Source organism: Rhipicephalus sanguineus, chromosome 2, assembly GCF_013339695.2.
Source record: "Rhipicephalus sanguineus isolate Rsan-2018 chromosome 2, BIME_Rsan_1.4, whole genome shotgun sequence".
NCBI lineage: Eukaryota > Metazoa > Arthropoda > Arachnida > Ixodida > Ixodidae > Rhipicephalus > Rhipicephalus sanguineus.
Genome location: NC_051177.1, coordinates 186702682 through 186720186, shown reverse-complemented (window position 1 = coordinate 186720186; position 17505 = coordinate 186702682). Strand labels below are relative to the sequence as shown.

The 17505-nt window shown below is 44.0% G+C and overlaps 1 non-coding gene across 1 annotated transcript; it reads right to left on the bottom strand.

The window, feature by feature from the left end:
* Window positions 1-6366: 6366 nt before the first annotated feature.
* Window positions 6367-6439, bottom strand: Trnat-ugu (transfer RNA threonine (anticodon UGU)). Its single transcript has one exon. It is a non-coding gene; the product is annotated as a tRNA-Thr (tRNA).
* Window positions 6440-17505: the final 11066 nt, after the last annotated feature.

Here is a 17505-nt window from a genome sequence, read left to right as displayed (position 1 = left end):
GAGACCATCCACGTTTAACACAGTGACCGTATTGGTCTCACCTGTGCTCGAAGGAGCAGACGATGGGACTGCTTCAGGAATATTTGAAGGACGAGAGTTGCATACTGACAGAAAATGTCCAAGTTTCCCGCACGCCAAACAAGTGCGGTTCCAAACAGGACACTGTGGAAAGTTCGCTAGATGATGAACAGAACCGCATCATGCAATGTGGAGTGGAAACCGACAACTAAGAATGCTGCAGAGCTAGAAGCTCGCTGGCGGCCTTGAAAAGACGAATTTGGCGGCATGGAGTCGCCATCTTGTCGGCTTCCTCGCCCCCGCGAAGCGGACGGGCTGCCATGATGACCACCACGGAACAACTGTGCAGGCGGACTGCCATGTTGACCGCCGCGCCGAAACGAAGACGACGAGCCGCCATGTTGGCGCGTCCCGTGTCCTGTGGCCCCGCAGCAGAACGTTGCAGCATAGAATGCGGAGCGAACTGCTCCAACTGTGAGCGAACGAGCTCATCCTCCCGCGCGACGGAGATGGCTTCTGTTAAAGTAATAGAAGAGCCGTTTTGCAGAAGTCGGCAACGGACATTATGAGAAGATATGCCGGTGAAAACTTGATGCCGGATCATATCCCTCTCTAGTGCGCCGAACCCACACGACGCGGCGAGAGATCTCAGGCTTGAAATGAAATCGGCGACTGGCTCGCTCGGAAGCTGTCGTCGTTCTTGAAACTTCCAATGTGCGACGTAGTCACAAGAGGCGTCTTTAAAGTGTTCGTCGAATAAAGCGACGGCGTTCTGGAAAACATCGGACGATGGTGTCGTCGCAGACGCGTTGGCGGCGTTCGAAGTGTAGTAAAGCTTCAGCCCGGCGTGGCCCAACGCGTTCAGCAACAAGGCTTTGCGCCGCTCGGGCTTGTCGGCGTCCTTACCGGCAGCGTCCGCATACGCATGGAAAATCAATTTCCAGTCACTCCAAGGTATCGGAGGGTCACCGGGCGTAGACAGAAATAAAGGCGGGGGAATTGCAGACGCCATTTCAGAAGCAATGAGGGAAGACAAAAGTAACAGGAACGGTTCAGAACAAGACGCCAACGAGTCGAAAAGTCAAAATAACAAGAGAGAGCCGCCCCTCCACACAGACAAAGAACGGAAGAGGAGCGACGCGGCGTCCGGCGTGCTAACACAGACGAGCAGAGGCGAAAATGGGCAAAAACTGTGAAAGAATGGCACAGATGTAGGATAAAAATTCTACCACTTACCTCGTCCCCATTGTGCTGTCGTGGCTAGGGGGCCCACAAGAAGAAGGAACGCGGCAGCGACGACCGACGCAGCCGGCGGGGACGCCGACGAGCCACGGGCACGGAGTGGCGCGGAGCGACGAAGACAGCAGCCGGACTGTTCCTCTGCTTGTCACACACTGATCCACTGATCACAAAACTTTATTTTACATGTCGCCTTAGAGCGCCCCTCACGGCGCCTACATAGCATCGGAGCCGAGTGAGGCGCCACACGGCAACGCGATGATGAAACCGAAACTCGCGAAGAAACATCACGACACAACAAACATTTCCTATTGCCTGGTTCCGCATACTGGTTAGCTATTCACATCCTATCGACGTACATCTGCTTCTGGCGGCGAACATCACGCGAAGTAGAGCAACGGACCTTGAGGAATTACTAGTAGAACCTTACTTGACACCAGGATTGCGCAGTCAGTATGGCACAAAGCCTCCAGGCATGTCCGGTAGAGGGTTGCAGAAAGCCGCACAAAAGTTCAACAGGGAAACGGGATATAGTGCCAGCACTAAACAAGCAAAAAAAAATCGGCAGATCCACGTCCCGTGGGAATCGATGTTATGAGAAGCATGCGCTGGAAGGTGACTGTGTCGCAAAATCTCACATTGAGCGAAACGCTACGGAATGACTCTAGAAAATGTGCAAATTGTATACGCCCACGCATAGTTTGAAGAGTCGCACGTGTGTTTTATAACCGGTTGTTTACAGTTGCTTAACTATGCCAACAGGAACATAGGTGTTACCAACACCAGACGCAGTAAGCTGATATGTAGTGCTTATAATATTCAATACTCGATAGCGCGAATTCGAATAGGACAATGAAGGAACAGAGATGCCCAGGACAGGCGCTACTCGCAGCTAATCTCTATTCAGAAAAGTTTCCCTGGATATATACAAGCCGAGTGGCACGCGCAGGCGCACTGCACGTACGTTACAGTCACAGCCGCAGTTATTAGAGTTGCGTTACAGTTGTTATGCTTATACTTCTCTGTTATGGCGGAGAACGCACCTACGTTTTACGGACCCGTGTGCATGGGTGGAAGGGGTTCTTGGGAGATCTTGTGTAATCATCACCGTGATCAGTGAGCACCAGCAGCTGAACAGCTCTTGTTATCGAATCCGGTCGTGAACGCGGCTACGAACGGCATAAGTGTAGTGAAGTGTGAGGTATAGTAGAGCTGGTGGAAACCGCGGATGGCTTTTACGAAGAAATGATCTATGATGCCTCCTCTCTTGGACGTGGCACCGAGGTTTTGTGATGCCCTGTCCACATCCAAGACGTCTTTCATGCCGTCTAAGAACCAGGCGTTGTTGGGTTTTGATAAATCAATGCATAAGTGACCGGTAATCATGAGGGACACAATCCTCTCGGCACATTTAGTGTAGGAAGCATTGACCCCGGTTTTTGCGTAATCCACGTGGTCGGCGTTGGGGACCACGTGGACAAGTGGATGGCACACCAGCATCTTTTCTCTGTCTTCAGCTCACTAAATTTCCTTGCGTCGGCTGCTGTGGTGTAGTGGTTACGGTGCTTGGCTGCTGACCTTGGCTGGTTCGGTCGCAGCCGCGGTAGCCCCATTTCGATGGAGGCGAAATGCTATAGGCCCGTGTACTGTGCGATGTGCACGGTAAAGAATATCAGATGGTCAAAATTTCCAGAGCTCTTCACTACGGCGTCTATCTTAATCATACCGTGGTTTTGTGACGTAAAACCCCAACAATTAATATTATTATCCCTTTCCTTCTGTGTCAATGTATATGTTCGCGGTTATTGCGTTGATTGAGACTCTTTTATCACCTGTTGCACATACCCGCGTAACATGAACTCTGGTATGCGAGTATGTGCCACACGTGACTGAGGGAAAGGGTTTCATGACGTACGCGACAGGTACTTTGCGTTATTTATGTTGTCACCAGTGATTCATGTTCCTCATACACCCATGCTATGCTATGCAAACTTTGGTCTATTACAACCCATGGAGACGACAGGGAGAGCGCCCAGAAGTAGGCGGCTGGATAGATAGATAGATAGATAGATAGATAGATAGATAGATAGATAGATAGATAGATAGATAGATAGATAGATAGATAGATAGATAGATAGATAGATAGATAGATAGATAGATAGATAGATAGATAGATAGATAGATAGATAGATAGATAGATAGATAGATAGATAGATAGATAGATAGATAGATAGATAGATAGATAGAAACGCCCAAAGTGCCTGAGGTTCGCTAAGCAATGCTTCGCATTTAAAAACACTTCAGGAAGCGAATAAAGCAGGATTTTTGTGATAAGTGGAACACGAAAAAGGGCTTAGTGTACTAGAAATGATGCTTAGTATAACTGAGAGCTGAGCTACTTACAAAGCCAACCGTTGAATAACTTGCATGAATAAGACATGAACTCGTTGAACAGTTATCTCTCACGTAGACCACAACGCGGGCCGCACTGATAAGAGTCGCCTCACGCCTGGGCATGCGCAGATAAGTTCTTGTGTCTACCTTATTTTCCGACATTGTGCGCCTTTTTCAGTTGTTAGTCGGTGTTTGTGGCGTCTCGACTTCTCTCTTGTGTCCATGTTTGCACGCCCTGTCTCTTCAACATAAATGTTTGTTCGGCCGCGGTGTACTGTCGCTATTTTTTCTGCATATACAAATTGGAATTGCCAAGAACGGGTTGTACCAGATATTCGACCAAGGAAAGTGATTTGCAGCACGACTTGAGTTTCAACAGGGAGCGCCAAGAAAAAAAGGAAACAGTGTACAGAGTACAGAATGCTCTCTTATCTTTCAGTTTTTATTGCGCTCTTTATTGAAATTTAAAACACGGTCTACCATCGAACCCGATCGTACATCTTTCCGGATTTTTAGCATCTGTCTTAACCATAGCAGCACTTTGCCAAATCAAGAGAAATAGAGGGGAAAATGCAAATTTATTACCTTTGATGTAAATACACTAACCTAGATAAAAATTATCACGAACCGCGTGCGCTAGAGGTACTTTTCGAAAGACGTGTGGACTACCGAGAGAAAAAAGTAACACTATTTGTGATACCAATTTTTGTGTTCATATACCACACTACCATTTACACTCTTTCAGATTTTTGTGGTGCAGTTTACAGTATATTGCGTCATATATTATTACGCAAGAAAGCGAATTATCAAGAGATTCCTGCTTTATGCACGCCCTCCGCTGGTGCATCAGATATCCTGCAGCGCTAAAGTTCATATCTCTGCTTGCACTAGCAGTAGGGGCGCGTAGGGATGGTAAAATCGATGAACGATTAATCGATTAATCGATTACACGAGCACCGTTAATCAATTATTCGTAATCGATTTCCGTCTTTCAATTAATCGAATTAATCGATTAAAACTCTTCGATTATTCGATTACGCCACCCCCCCCCCCCCAACACCGCCCCTTAGCCGGTGCGCATAAGTGCGAGCCGAGCGGTGCCGACACGCAGAAGTTGAGCGCAGCTACTCTTTTTCACTACAGCGCATATTTGTACGCTAGTAGAACGAGCCCAAAGCCGGCGGCGGCCCTATCCCATAGAGGCAGAAATGAACTCACCCTGTCTCCGTCGCCTACAGCGTCTACCTCCAAGCCCTGCCCAAGGCTACTGCACAGCCTACTGCATTCACCTCCTCACGCCCCCCTTTCTTGTATCATGTGCTGGTTACCCGCCGGCAAAGTGCACGTGATGTTTGCCTGCTATATTGCGTTATTATTTCATTTTGGTGTGTATGACTGTCATGTCATAATGGCGAGCAATCGCAAGAGGAGCGCGGTGTGGACGTTGTTAACAGCAGATTAAAAAACGACGACAGAGATGTGTGATACAGGTGGTAAGCAGTACTTGAAGCCAGCGACGGAAACTCTTTAGATATCACCTGCTTCTCGCCCATTTTATTAATGTGCCAAAGAGTCATCCTCCAAAGAAAAATGGTCATGACTAAAATTACAACGCTGAAGAACCCGTTCAAGAAGGCACGAATCCACCCTCTTCAGAGAAGTTATCGGTATCTCGCTACATAGCCAAGATCTCTTTTAGGAAAGAAGGTGACTTTTAAGGGCTTGTTTTTGTTTGTTAGACACAATATCAATGAGAACTAACAGGCAATAATGCCAAGGAAAGTATAGGGGGTGTTATCTGTAGTATTTTAGAATATAAATGTGAAGAAAGTAAAGTGGACGAAAAGATAACTTGCCCCCGGCAGGGACCGAACCTGCGACCTTCGAATAACGCGTCCGATGCTCTACCACTGAGCTACGGCGGCGGTCATCCGCCCGCCCACTTATGGGGTATATATGTAGATTTAAACCTAGGAGTGTTAGCGCCGATCGCAGCCACGGCGGCGAGTGTGGAACACTCTTTTTCTGCCTGTTGGCGTCAGGTAGCATATATATATATATATATATATATATATATATATATATATATATATATATATATATATATATATATATATATATATATATATATATATATATGAGACAAAGCCCTTACAAAAATGGATTCAGACAGCTTATAGATTGAAACCCATTGTTCGACAGTCTGTTGAATGTCTACACACATTTTTAAGGGAGGGGTCAAGGAAGGTAACAATATTTTTTATTTTACTATATACCGACTAGCCCAAATGTCCACCTTATAGTGTATACATACCCTTTTCATGATTGCAAAGCTAGCTTTCCTGCGATGGAGTTAGCCCAGTTCATAGCAGTTAGTCTAGTCACTTCCAGAAACAGCGTGTTCAAGCGCAGTTTGCTTGCGCTATGACGCGGAAAATGTAGACTCAGCAGCTCTCTTGACATAAACACGCGTAACAGAAGCGCCCTAACATGTGCAACTAAGACCTCGTCTCCACTTCAAGGACAAAATATGCAGCGCAAGGAAGCGCACTCGCGGATTATGAAAATGGTCTAACAGACCCTGGAGAAATGCAGCTTTCAGCTAATGCTTGCACTCCCACGTTAGCCAGTCTATAGAGGCCCTCGTCTTCTGCTGTTACGCGAAAGGAGGACAGTCACGAAATTCAATATGTTCTAATGAGAACTAACAGACATTGCCGCTGGCAGGGACCAAACCTGCGACCTTCGAATTACAGGTCCGATGATCTACCACCTGAGCTACAGCGGCGGTCATCCCTCGGTCCACTTTAAGAATATATATGTTTTTTTTGTGCTTAACAAAGAAAAACGAGCCCTTAGAGCTCTCCTTTCTTCGTTTTTATGTTCTAATGTCTGATACATTAGACACGCTCACAGTTCGCGCTCCTCGGTGTTCACGTGGTTACGGTGCTCGACTGCTCACCCGGAGGTCGCGAATCCTGGCTGCAGCGGCTGCTTTTCCGGTGGAAGCAAAAATGCTTGAGGGGCGTGTACTTAGATTTAAGTGCACATTTAAGAACGCCAGGTGGTCGAAGTTTCCGGAGCCCTCCAATACGGCGTCTATCATAATCATATCGTGGTTTTGGGACGAACACCAGATCAATCAATCAATCAATCAATCAATCAATCAATCGTTTATTTAACGTGCCCAGGAACAACCGTAAGGTCTTTGTGCTGGCGCACGCAAAAAAAAACAATAAAAATAAGCACTACAATACAGACAGTTTTCAGAAATAAAAAGAGCAAAAACACGTAGACAAAGAGAAATGAACACAAAAGGGGAGGAGTAAAATAAGACAACACGAGAAATATTAACGGGGAATAAAAAAATAGATTGCATATATACAACTATGTGGAAAGACTGAGAAGGGAAGACTTTGTACATTGTGCCACACTATGTCAAAACAGTGCAAAGCTCGGATAAAAACAATGACTGTGGGCTATGAAAAACATCAAATCAAAAAAATTAACATTATAGAGACTTTGTATTCTGTGAACGGTAGAGTGTGGTAAGAAGCAGGCGGGTACATTAAACGGTCTGTTCTCTCTGCTTAACTTACGCGGAATTCGAAAATTTACACAATTGAGAAGTACAGGCCAGGATATGATACCGTGGACTAGCTTGTAAAGAAATAAGAGATCAGAGCGATTTCGTCGGCAGTGAAGTGATGGCAGTGATAATAATTCAGCAGTATTTGAACGAGATCCAGAGTCATTTTTAGCGAAGCGATGGTTAAACATGCTCAGGAATTTTTTCTGGACTCCTTCAATGGTGTTCCCGCTGGATTGAGCAATGTCATTCCATATCACGGACGCATACTCAAGTTGTGGAAGACATATTGCCGTGTACAATTTGTGGAGGGCCATGGGAGACCTGAATTCTCGAGATATTCTACAAACACATCCGAGAGAACGAAGGCCCCGCATAGCAGCACGCTTAAAGGCCAACTCCGGCGATTTTTCGAGGTCGATGGATCCCAGTGAAATTCGCTGGGTACGTTCCTTTGCACATTTCCGTCATTTATGCCAAATTACAGGCTTGAGACATGCGCAGATTGTTTGCAAATGAATTTTAAAGATTGTCTGCAAACGCCCTCCTGGCTTCCCACAATTATTGGCAACATTGCGTCTGTGGCGTCAGTGTTGGCAAGGCGGCGGAAGTGACGCAGCCGAGGGCACCGTTAACTTCGGCGCTTAGGCCACTACAGCGAGCGTCTGCTGTGCACAAGGCGACAGACAGCGTTGGTTTGGCCGGCGCTTCGCTGGTCGTCCCGGCTGTCACAGTTTTCATACTCCGCGCCGGCGTGACCGGCATGCATTGCACGACTTCCGGTTCGTTCGTAACAACGTCTACGTCATACGTAGACAGTACACTCGGTTGGGTTTCGGTTTCGGTGTTGCGCTTTTTTGCCTATTTAAAATTATTCTCCAATTTGCCGAGTATTTCTGCTATCGGGCCCGTAACAGGAGCGTCTCAGGAACATAAAAGCACCATTACTTTGACATGGCCAAAAAATCGCCGGAGTTGGCCTTTAACGTGAGCAGAAAAGTTTAACGCGCTGTCAACAACAACACCAAGATCACTGATCTCATAAACCTTGCATATTGACACAGAATTGACAGAGTATTGAAATGACACGCTAGATGTTTTGCGAGTGATAGACATAAATTCTGTCTTCGAGGTATTCAGCGAAAGGTTATTACCGTTGCACCATTCGGAAAAAGAGCGCAAGTCTGACTGCAGCAAGCGACAGTCGTTAACTGAATGAATTTCCTTAAAAATCTTGATGTCATCGGCATACATGAGGAAAGAAGAATTACGAATGGCTAAAGAAACATCATTAACGTAAATTAATAATAGGAGTGGGCCTAATACCGACCCTTGAGGGACCCCACTAGTCACTTTATACAAAGAAGACGTTTGGCCATTTACGGCTACATAACAATATCTATTGAGCAGATAGCTCTGCAGGAGAATCACAACTGACAAGTCATAATCAAAGTGCGCAAGTTTAACCATAATCAGTGTGTGGCTGATTACGTCAAAAGCCTTGCACAGGTCACAGTAAATTACGTCAACCTGTCCTCTCTGAGAAATAGGTGTGGAGATCTGCGTCATGAAACCAGCAACATTTGTGGTAGTTGAGCGGCCAGCGCGAAAACCGTGTTGATTAGGAATCAATGAGTTTTTCACACTAAAAGATAATATGTTGTGAAGAGCCAGCTCGAAGATCTTTCATGTGGCACATAATAGAGAAATCGGGCGATAATTAGAAGCATCTGTTTTAGAGCCCGACTTAAATACTGGAAAAACACGAGCAGTTTTCCACATGCTAGGAAATAATAATGATAATAATAATAATAATAATAATATAATAATAATAATAATAATAATAATAATAATAATAATAATAATAATAATCAATCAAACGTTTATTTAATGTGCCCAGGAACAACCGTAAGGTCTTTGTACTGGCGCACGAAAAAAAACAAAAAAGAACAAAAAAACAAAGGAAACATTCATAATAAAATATCAGGGATAAAAAAACGTTACAAAATTGCACATATACAAATATGCGCAGGCAGAAAAAAATATATCAACAGTGTACAAGGCTATGTAAGTACAGTGCAAAGCTCGGAGCAGAACAACGACTGGGAGCTGTGAAAAACATCGAGCTCCAAAAAGTAAGCATTGTAAAGACGTTGTATCCTGCCAATGGTCGAATGTTCACAGAGGCAGGCGGTTACATGAAAAGGTCCATTCTCTCTGGTCAGCTTACGTGGAATTCGGAAATTAAGACAGTTGAGCAGTACAGGGCAGGATATGATACCATGCACAAGCTTGTAAAGAAATAACAGATCAGCGCGTTTCGTCGGCAGCAAAGTGATGGCAATGATAATAATCCAGCAGCGTTAGAACGAGATCCAGAGTCATTTCTGGTGAAACGATGGTTGTAAATGCTTAGGAATTTTTTCTGGACTCGCTCAATGGCGTTGCTGCTGGAATTAGGAATGCCATTCCAGATCACAGATGCATACTCAAGTTGAGGAAGACATAGCGCGGTGTACAATTTTCGGAAGGGCACAGGAGAACGGAATTCTCCAGACATTCTGCAAACACAGCCTAGGGTGCGAAGACCCCGCAAAGAAACACGCTTAGCGTGAGCAGAAAAGTGTAAGGTGCTATCAAAAAGAACACCTAGATCATTGATCTCACATACCTTACACAACGACACAGAATTGACAGAATATAAAAATGGCACACTAGATGTTTTTCGAGTGAAACTCATTACCTTGGTTTTGAAATATTTAGGGAGAGGTTATTGCTCCTGCACCATTCAGAAAAAGAACACAAATCAGATTGCAGCAAGCGACAATCGATAACTGAATGAATTTCCTTAAATATCTTTATGTCATCGGCATACAAAAGGAAAGAAGAATTCCGAATGACAGAAGAAACATCATTAACATAAATTAAAAAGAGGAGTGGGCCCAGTACCGACCCTTGAGGAACCCCACTAGTAGCTTTATACAAAGAGGACGTTTGGCCATTAACGGCAACGTAACATAATCTATCAAGAAGATAGCTATGGAGGAGATTCACAATTGAAGAATCAACATCAAAGTGTGCAAGTTTATCCACAAGCAGCGAATGGCTGACAACATCGAAAGCTTTGCTAAGGTCACAGTAAATAGCGTCAACCTGTACTCTCTGCGAAATAGGCGTGGAGACTTGCATCATGAAACTGGCAAGATTAGTGACAGTTGAGCGGCCAGCGAGAAACCCATGCTGATTCACAATCAATGAATTTTTTACATCAAAAGATAATATTTTGTGAAGAGCAAGCTCAAAGATTTTGGATGCGGCACAAAGAAGGGAAATAGGGCGGTAGTTCGAGACGTCACTTTTACAGCCAGACTTAAACACTGGGAAAACACGAGCAGTTTTCCACATGCTAGGAAACGTTGAAGCATGCAGACACTTATTAAATATGGTAGTCAATACTGGCACAAGTATACTGCCATAGGCTTTTAGTATGGCAGAGGGGATGCCATCTGGGCCAACTGAAAAGGGTGGTTTCAAGCGCTTAATGCATTCTGAAATGGTATCTTCATCTAGCGACACAGCATCAGCTGTACCAACTGCCTTAACCTGTCGACCGTTACTAGCTACAGAGGCTGGAGACTTATAGACAGATGAAAAATGCATGGCAAAACAGTCAGCAACGGCTTGAACTTCTACTCCATTTGGGTCCAGTATCCTGAAGGACTCGCCACTTTTGCTCGACCGTTTGCGCACATACTTCCAAAACTCAGCCGGCCTGTCAGACGCGCTTTTTTCTAAAAATGAAATATATAGACTGTGATCCCGTTTATAAAGGCGTTTCCAAAGAGTACGAAAACGACAAAATTCTTCCTTCAAATGAGTTGATGCAGAACGTTTATACTTCCTGTGTGCACGATATTTATGTTTCAGTGCACTTATAAGTTCTGATGAGAACCAGGGGGGATATTTACAATGATGAGGTGTATACTGGGGAATGAACTTGCGCATGCTGGTCAAGATAAGCTCCGTAAACTGATCGACTTGATCATCAACATTGGGTTTGTCAGTTACCAGTGACCAATCTGTGGTGGACAAGTCATGGTACAAGTCAACGTAGTCACCTCGCTTGAAGGCAAATCTGGGCGTTTTGTCGATTTTTCTGAGAAAGCTTGGTTTTTCTGGTGAAATACAGAGTGTTAGTTTGAGTGGTGGGTGAAATTTGTCAGGACGAACAAGAGAGATGTGAGAGAGTGATACTTCGATAGGTTGATTATTAGAAATACACAGATCTAAGACGTTACCACAGGAATTGGCAATACTATTGTGCTGCTGTAGGGAATTAAAAGCGAGAAAATCTAACAATACGCTGCATTTGTTCTTTAAGAAATGATGATAATGAGAAAATTTAAGTGTGGTCCAGTCAATTCCATTAAAATCGCCAAGTACAAGAATTTTGTGCTTCTTATGTGAAATTACCACATTTTCAATAGAAGGGACGATCTGATTAAAAGCAATTGGTGAAACGCTAGGCGATACTTAGAAACATCCAATCAACAATTTTTCACAGTGATCAAGACTAATTTCGATCCAATTTGATTCAGAAATTGTTTCTATGTCCTTGCGTCTAACAGATCTTAGAGAACTGTCTATAGCCATCAATACACCACCACCTTTTTGTTTAGTTGCACAGAAGTCCCGATCACTGCGGAAGGTGGTGTAGTTCGACGGAAGATAGTCACAGGAAGGAATTTCACTGCACAGCCACGTTTCAGAAATCGCAGTAAGGTCAAAAGAAGACGAAACAACATTAGCAAAGAATTCGCGCGTCTTAGTGCGAAGACCACGAGCGTTCTGATAAAATATATCCAAATTACACGGCACCGTTGCTTACGGGTGCGCACTCTGAGGGATGGAGCATATCGTCGTGGAGAATCCCACGGAATGGTTTGAAAATGCAACCGCACGGCCACATTGACGGGTCATTCAGACGTTTCGATGTATCTTCGTCAACTGTATCGCAGAACGAGGAGTAAGAAGGATATTTTGTTTTGAGCCGCCGGCAGGAAATGGCAGAAAGGTCAACAGACTCAATATGTTTCTTGAGGTCAGCAGATGTAGTGTCAGGGCTCAACTTGGACACAAATATAGCCCACTGCCGCTGGGGTCGTTGGGGGATTTGAGCCACTAACAAAGTGGAGGAGTCCATGGCTCCAGTAGATACATGTGTTTTTCTTTTCGTTTCCTTTCTTGCACTCACTGTGACATTGGCCGAAGAGGTTTCCGTACGATCCCCAACGCGGAGCTTCAAATCACGCTGAAAACCTGGTGGTGGGGTAAAAGGTGGGAGCGTTTCGGTGTTATGAGTCGTATCAGAGGTCGCAGGGGTGTCGGAGTTCACGGAAGACTTTGCCGTTGGAGACGTTGGAGACGTTGGAGAATTTGCAGCCGTTGGAGACTTTGCAGCCGTTGGAGACTTTGCGGGACGTTCCCCTAGTTTGGGGGTGACGCAGCGTGTCAGCTCATCGCGCAGAAAACGAACCTCACCACGAAGGGAGGCGACGATACGGACCTGCTGCTCAGCCACTCGGGAATGTTCCTTTCGCAGGCGCTCATTATCCTCCCGCAGCTGTGAGACCTCGTCACTCAGGAACGAAATCCCTTCCAGCGCGTCGAGGAGCAGGCGGCGAAGGCCGGCTACCTCCTCACCCAGGTCACCCGAAGGGGCGAGAGGTGGACCGGTTGGGGAACCACGTGGCGGCAGGGAACACGCCGCCGTCGCGCATACCTCGGTCTCGTCGTTAGGCCTGCCACCATGCTGAGCGGAATCGCACAAATTGCACAAAAATGTACGCGATCCGGACTTCAAGAGCTGCAGTTGGTCATCCGGCCAAGTCACACACTTCGCGTGCACACGTTTTTCGCAGATTTCGCAGCGGAAAAACTGCTGCTTACCGAAAAAAGGGCACGAGCAGAGCACACACGCATCCCGGCTGGGCGCCATGCTGCGATAATAATAATGTAATAATAATAATAATAATAATAATAATAATAATATAATAATAATAATAATAATAATAATAATAATAATAATAATAATAATAATCTTTATTGTCATCTTGAGTTGTACAAAACAAATAACAGGCCTGTCAAAGCCAGGCGGTGGCTTGGAGTACTAGGCCCGGCACATCGGCAAACGAGAGATGACATGCAGATTGAATAGCTTGTCACTTAAAATAAACAGAAAGAAGACATGTAACTCTTTTACGCTACATTGAAACACAATAACAAACAAGAATCAAATTAGCGGAAGCAATACTACCTAAACAGCAGAAATTGCAGATAAGGAATAATAATCAATCAATCAATCAATCAATCAATCAATCATTTATTTAACGTGCCCAGGAACAACCGTAAGGTCTTTGTGCTGGCGCACGCAAAAAAAAAACAATAAAAATAAACAATACAATACAGACAGTTTTCAGAAATAAAAAGAGCAAAAACACGTAGACAAAGAGAAATGAACACAAAAGGGGAGGAGTAAAATGAGACAACACGAGAAATATTGACGGGCAATAAAAAATTAGATTGCATATATACAACTATGTGGAAAGACTGAGAAGGGAAGACTTTGTACATTGTGCCGCACTATGTCAAAACAGTGCAAAGCTCGGATAAAAACAATGATTGTGGGCTATGAAAAACGTCAAGATCAAGAAAATTAACATTATAGAGACTTTGTATTCTGTGAACGGTAGAGTGTTGGAAGAAGCAGGCGGGTACATGACACGGTCTGTTCTCTCTGGTTAACTTACGCGGAATTCGAAAATTTACACAATTGAGAAGTACAGGGCAAGATATGATACCGTGGACTAGCTTCTAAAGAAATAAGAGATCAGAGCGATTTCGTCGGCAGTGAAGTGATGGCAGTGATAATAATTCAGCAGTATTTGAATGAGATCCAGAGTCATTCTTAGCAAAGCGATGGTTATATATGCTGAGGAATTTTTTCTGGAGTCGTTCAATGGTGTTACCGCTGGATTGAGCAATGCCATTCCATTTCACGGACGCATACTCAAGTTGCGGAAGACATATTGCCGTGTACAATTTGTGTAGGGCCATGGGAGACCTGAATTCTCGAGATATTCTACAAACACATCCGAGAGAACGACACCAAGATCACTGATTTCATAAACCTTGCATAACGGCACAGAATTGACAGAGTATTGAAATGACACGCTAGATGTTTTGAGAGTGATAGACATGAATTTTGTCTTCGAGGTATTCAGAGAAAGGTTATTACCGTTGCACCCTTCGGAAAAAGAGCGCAAGTCTGACTGCAGCAAGCGACAGTCGTTAACTGAATGAATTTCCTTAAAAATCTTGATGTCATCGGCATACATGAGGAAAGAAGAATTACGAATGGCAAAAGAAACATCATTAACGTAAATTAAAAATAGGAGTGGGCCTAATACTGACCCTTGAGGGACCACACTAGTCACTTTATACAAAGAAGAGGTTTGGCCATTTACTGCTACATAACAATATCTATTGAGCAGATAGATCTGCAGGAGATTCACAACCGACAAGTCAACATCAAATTGCGCAAGTTTAACCTTAATCAGTGTGTGGCTGACTACGTCAAAAGCCTTGCTCAGGTCACAGTAGAGTACGTCAACCTGTCCTCTCTGAGAAATAGGTGTGGAGATCTGCGTCATGAAACCAGCAAAATTTGTGGTAGTTGAGCGGCCAGCGAGAAAACCATGTTGATTAGGAATCAATGAGTTTTTCACACTAAAAGATAATATGTTGTGAACAGCCAGCTCGAAGATCTTTGATGTGGCACATAATAGAGAAATCGGGCGATAATTAGAAGCATCTGTTTTAGAGCCCGACTTAAATACTGGAAAAACACGAGCAGTTTTCCACATGCTAGGAAATAGGAAGTGTCCAGGCAGTTATTAAATATCGTAGTCAGTACTGGGACAAATATACTACCATAAGCTTTTAGTATGGCGGAGGGGATGCCATCTGGCCCACATGATAAGGATGGTTTTAAGCGCTTAATGCATTCGCAGATAAGATTTTCATCCAGCGACAAAGCACTGGATGAGTTAACCGACTTGGGCTTTTGTCTGATATCAGTGCTAGAGTCTGATGCCTTATAAACGGATGAGAAATGCGTGGCAAAACAGTCAGCGACGGCATGCACTTCTACCCCATTTAAGTCCAGTAGTCTGAAGGACTCTCCGCTTTTGCTAGACCGTTTACGTACATACTTCCAAAACTCAGCCGGCCTGTCAGAGGCGCTTTTTTCTAAGAATTCAATATACGAACTATGATCCCGTTTATGTAGGCGTTTAGAGAGAGTTCGAAAGAAGCTGAACTCTTCCTTACACTCGCTGGATGGAGAACATTTAGATTTTCTGGGTGCGTGATCTTTATGCTTCAGTGCACTGATAAGTTCAGATGAGAACCAGTGGGGATATTTACGTTGTTTAGGTGTATATTGGGGAATAAAATTACGCATGCTGCTCAGTACAAGCTCCGTAACCGATCAGCCTGCTCATCAACTCAACATAATAATAATAATAATCAATCAATCAATCAATCAATCATTTATTTAACGTGCCCAGGAACAACCGTAAGGTCTTTGTGCAGGCGCACGCAAAAAAAAAACAATAAAAATAAACTATACAATACAGACAGCCTTCAGAAATAAAAAGAGCAAATACACGTAGACAAAGAGAAATGAACACAAAAGGGGAGGAGTAAAATAAGACAACACGAGAAATATTGAAGGGGAATGAAAAATTAGATTGCATATATACAACTATGCGGAAAGACGGAGAAGGGAGACTTTGTACATTGTGCCATACTATGTCAAAACAGTACAAAGCTCGGATAAAAACAATGATTGTGGACTATGAAAAATGTCAAGATCAAGAAAATTAACATTATAGAGACTTTGTATTCTGTGAACGGTAGAGTGTTGGAAGAAGCAGGCGGGTACATGAAACGGTCTGTTCTCTCTGGTTAACTTACGTGGAATTCGAAAATTAACACAATTGAGAAGTACAGGGCAGGATATGATACCGTGGACTAGCTTGTAAAGAAACAAGAGATCAGAACGATTTCGTCGGCAGTGAAGTGATGGCAATGATAATAATTCAGCAGTATTTGAACGAGATTTTTTAGCAAAGTGATGGTTATATATGCTAAGGAATTTTTTCTGGACTCGTTCAATGGTGTTACCGCTGGATCGAGCAATGCCATTCCATATCACGGACGCATACTCCAGTTGAGGAAGACATAGCGAGGTGTACAACTTTCGGAAGGGCATAGGAGAACGGAATTCTCTAGACAATCTGCAAACACAGCCTAGGGTGCGAAGACCCCGCAAAGCAACACGCTTAGCGTGAGCTGAAAAGTTTAACGTGCTATCAACAACAACACCAAGATCACTGATCTCATAAACCTTGCATAAGGACACAGAATTGACAGAGTATTGAAATGACACGCTAGATCTTTTGCGAGTGATAGACATGAATTTTGTCTTCGAGGCATTCAGAGAAAGGTTATTAGCGTTGCACCATTCGGAAAAAGAGCGCAAATCTGACTGCAGCAAGCGACAGTCGTTAACTGAATGAATTTCCTTAAAAATCTTGATGTCATCGGCATACAAGAGGAAAGAAGAATTACGAATGGCAAAAGAAACATCATTAACGTAAATTAAAAATTGGAGTGGGCCTAATACTGACCCTTGAGGGACCCCACTGGTCACTTTATACAAAGAAGACGTTTGGCCATTTACCGCTACATAACAATATCTATTGAGCAGATAGCTCTGCAGGAGATTCACAACCGACAAGTCAACATCAAATTGCGCAAGTTTAACCATAATCAGTGTGTGGCTGACTACGTCAAAAGCCTTGCTCAGGTCACAGTAGAGTACGTCAACCTGTCCTCTCTGAGAAATAGGTGTGGAGATCTGCGTCATGAAACTAGCAAGATTTGTGGTAGTTGAGCGGCCAGCGAGAAAACCATGTTGATTAGGAATCAATGAGCTTTTAACACTAAAAGACAATATTTTGTGAAGAGCCAGCTCGAAGATCTTTGATGTGGCACATAATAGAGAAATCGGGCGATAATTAGAAACATCTGTTTTAGAGCCCGACTTAAATACTGGGAAAACACGAGCAGTTTTCCACATGCTAGGAAATGTGGAAGTGTCCAGGCAGTTATTAAATATCGTAGTCAGTACTGGGACA